The 3,938-nt window shown below is 50.7% G+C and overlaps 1 long non-coding RNA gene across 1 annotated transcript; it reads right to left on the minus strand.

The window, feature by feature from the left end:
- Positions 1-2,188: 2,188 nt before the first annotated feature.
- On the minus strand, positions 2,189-3,705 carry LOC125538852. The gene is made up of 3 exons (XR_007296524.1): positions 3,514-3,705; positions 3,321-3,322; positions 2,189-2,265 (listed from the first exon to the last, which is right to left on the minus strand). It is a non-coding gene; the product is annotated as an uncharacterized LOC125538852 (long non-coding RNA).
- Positions 3,706-3,938: the final 233 nt, after the last annotated feature.

Raw genomic sequence — 3,938 nt, forward strand, 5'->3', positions numbered from 1 at the left:
CGACCCACCACCACAAGATGATGATTTTATTACTGAAGAGAGACATGTTGATACCTCCGGTCCTGTTGACCAGCCCAGAAGCCCCAGCCGGATTGAAAATCCACCAGTCCATCCAAGTCTACTGATAAACTGACGGCCCCAATGCAAACCGGCGACGCCAAGGATGATGAAGTTGTTATTATGTAACGCCCCGAGACCGATATGCCAGGTGTCGTTCAGTTATTCGCTGGTGTTGCCTTGTCATCTCTTGCGTGTCATGCATTGCATATCATGTCATCATGCGCATTTCATTTGCATACGTGTTCGTCTCACGCATCCGAGCATTTTCCCCGTTGTCCGTTTTGCAATCCGGCGTTCCGTTCTTCTCCGATGGTCATTTCTACCTTTCTTTCATGTGTGGGGATTAAACACATCCGGATTGGACCGAGTTTTGCCAAGGGGCCTTGGTTTACTACCGGTAGACCGCCTGTCAAGTTTCGTACCATTTGGACTTCGTTTGATACTCCAACGGTTAACCGAGGGACCGAAAAGGCCTCGTGTGTGTTGCAGCCCAACACCCTTCCAATTTGGCCCAAACCCCACCTAACTCTGCTCCATCATCTCGGTCGCTCGATCACGATCGCGTGGCCGAAAACCGCACCTCATTTGGAGCTTCCTAGCTCCCTCTACCTATAAAAGAGCACCCCTTCCCGAAATTTCGGATCATTTCGCACTCTAAACCTTAGATCCACTCCTCCCCGCGCCACCGGACGCGTCCACGCTGCACCGGACTTGTCCACTGCCACCGCCACCTCACTCCAGCCAATGGGAGCGTGACACATCGTCACCACCGCCTCCCTCCTCCAATCCCACTGCGCCACATGGCACCGCGCTGTCCCACTTCGCCGCCGGCCCGCGAGCCCAGATCGAGCCCGCGGGGCCCAACCTCGCCGCCGCCCGCGGAGAGCCGCGCCCGCTCGCCGCCTTCTCCATCCTCCCTTACGCCGCTGCACGCCGTCTCGACGCCGTCCGCCCGCCGACGCCGACGCCGCTCGCCGGCCGCCCGCCGACGCCGCTCGCCGCCTTCTCCATCCTCCCAGCTGCCGCAGCCGTTCGCCCCGCCGCCCGACGCTCGTCGCCCGCCGTCGCGCTGCTTCCCCGGCGCCATTCCCTCCCCGGATCCACCCTCCTCGCCGGGCCCGACTGCGCCACCGGCGACAGCCGCCGGAGCCGAGCTCCCTCAGGCCGCCGCCGCCCTTCAGAGGGATCGGGAGGGACCCGATCTGCTTCCTCCGTTGACCGCGCCCGCGTGGGCCGGCCCAATCGTCCTCGCCGGCCGAGCGCAGCGCCCCGCCTCGGCCTGTCTCCTCCTCCGAACCGGGCCAGGCCCAGGGTGAGCCGACCCCAGCGCCCCCTCCTCTATTTTTTTTCCTCACTGTTGGGCTTACCTCAGATTCGGCCCGTGATGTGTTTTTTTTCAGCGCCTGGGATTTTTCCTATTATTCCTGAGATAGCAGTTTTGCAGTATAGTCCCCCTAGTTCATGCATTTAATAACTCACAAACCGCGCGTTGGATTTAAATGTTTTATATATGAAACTTGCTCAGAATTTTGTGTAGATTAATAATATCCAACTTTCATCTATGTTCAAAATGTTTAAAATGATATTTGATTAAATTTGCTCCTATGCCATGTTAAAATGATTTTATTCATAACTAAATAACCGTAGCTCGGATTTAAACAAACTTTATATGTAAATGGGGTAGAAAAATGCATAGATTACCATGTTGCACTTTATTTTCCTGTTTAACAACAATAAAATATGGTTTTAGGCAGAACAGTACCAAACCTAATTTATGCTCATGAGGAGTTTCCGGAATTGTTGTTCGTTGTTTCCGGCCTCATTTAACCTTGACTAGATAGGTAGTTTTCATTTGCTTCACCCTCTTGCCATGCTTAACAACATTTAATATTGTTGGGTACATAAATGAGATCGAACTAAATAATGGATGTGGTGCTCCGTCAATATGCAACTCATTCCATATTGAGCTCCACTTAATTTGTAGGATTGTTTGTGCATTTTGCCATGCCATGTATCATTAAACCGGACATGCATCATACTTGATTGTGCATCATGCCATGTTCATGTCGTGGTTGTTTACTATGTTGTGTGCTTTCTTTCCGGTGTTGCTTCTTCGGGTTGGTTCCGATAACGTCGTGTTGTGAGGACTCGTTCGTCTATGTCCGTTTAACTTCGTCATGGACTCGTTCTTCTTCCTTGCGGGATCTCAGGCAAGATGATCATACCCTCGAAATCACTACTATCTTTGCTATGCTAGTTTGCTCGCTCTTTTGCTATGCCAATGCTACGATGCCTACCATTTGCTTGTCAGCCTCCCAAATTGCCATGTCAAACCTCTAACCCACCATGTCCTAGCAAACCGTTGATTGGCTATGTTACCGCTTTGCTCAGCCCCTCTTATAGCATTGCTAGTTGCAGGTCAAGATTGGAGGCCGTTCCTTGTTGGAACATATTTGTTTACTTGTTGGGATATCACTATATATCTGATTTAATTAATGCATCTATATACTTGGTGAAGGGTGGAAGGCTCGGCCTTATGCCTGGTGTTTTGTTCCACTCTTGCCGCCCTAGTTTCCGTCATATCGGTGTTATGTTCCCGGATTTTGCGTCCCTTACGCGGTTGGGCTATAATGGGAACCCCTTGACAGTTCGCCTTAAGTAAATCTCTTCCAGCAATGCCCAACATTGGTTTTACCATTCGCTACCTAGCCTCTTTTTCCCTTGGGTTTCGCGGACTCAAGGGTCGTCATTATTTGAACCCCCCCGGGCCAGTGCTCCTCTGAGTGTTGGTCCAACTGTCAGCTACCGGTGACCACCAGGGGCAACTCTGGGCTGGCCTACCCGTACCTAGGACAATCTGAGTGTGCCCTGAGAAAGAGATATGTGCAGCTCCTATCGGGATTTGTTGGAACATTCAGGTGGTGTTGCTGGTTTAGTTTTACCCTGTCGAAATGTCTTGTTGTACCGGGATACCGAGTCTGATCGGAACGTCTCGGGTGGAGGTCTATTCCTTCGTTGACCGTGAGAGCTTGTTATGGGCTAAGTTGGGACACCCCTGCAGGGATTTGAACTTTCGAAAGCCGTGCCCGCGGTTATGGGCAAATGGGAATTTGTTAACGTCCGGTTGTAGAAAACCTGAACTTGACCTTAATTAAAATGAATCAACAGCGTGTGTAACCGTGATGGTCTCTTTCCGGCGGAGTCCGGGAAGTGAACACGGTTGTTGGAGTTATGCTTGACATAGGTTGCTATAGGATCACTTCTTGATCATACTTTTATCGACCGTGCTTTGCCTTCTCTTCTCGCTCTCATTTGCGTATGTTAGCCACCATATATGCTAGTCGCTTGCTGCAGCTCCACCTCATACCTTGACCTTACCCATAAGCTTAAATAGTCTTGATCGCGAGGGTGCGAGATTGCTGAGTCCCCATGGCTCACAGATACTTCCAAAACCAGCTTGCAGGTGCCGATGAGTCCGTGCAGATGACGCAACCAAGCTCAGGAGGAGCTCATTGAAGATCTTGTCCTCTGTGTTGTTTCCGTTCTAGTTGATCAGTAGTGGAGCCCAGTTGGGGTCGATCGGGGACCTTTGTCGCATTTGGGGTTCTTCTTTTATTTTGGTTCCGTAGTCGGACCATGAGTGTATTTGATTGATGTAATGTTTATTCCTGTAATTGTGTGAAGTGGCGATTGTAAGCCAACTATGTATCCCTTTTCCTTATGTATTACATGGGTTGTGTGAAGATTACCTCACTTGCGACATATGCCTTCAATGCGATTATGTCTCTAAGTCGTGCCTCGACACGTAGGAGCTATAGTCGCATCGAGGGTGTTACAAGTTGGTATCAGAGCCTTCCCCGACCTTAGGAGCCCCCATT

The sequence above is a fragment of the Triticum urartu genome, chromosome 2, assembly GCF_003073215.2.
Source record: "Triticum urartu cultivar G1812 chromosome 2, Tu2.1, whole genome shotgun sequence".
NCBI lineage: Eukaryota > Viridiplantae > Streptophyta > Magnoliopsida > Poales > Poaceae > Triticum > Triticum urartu.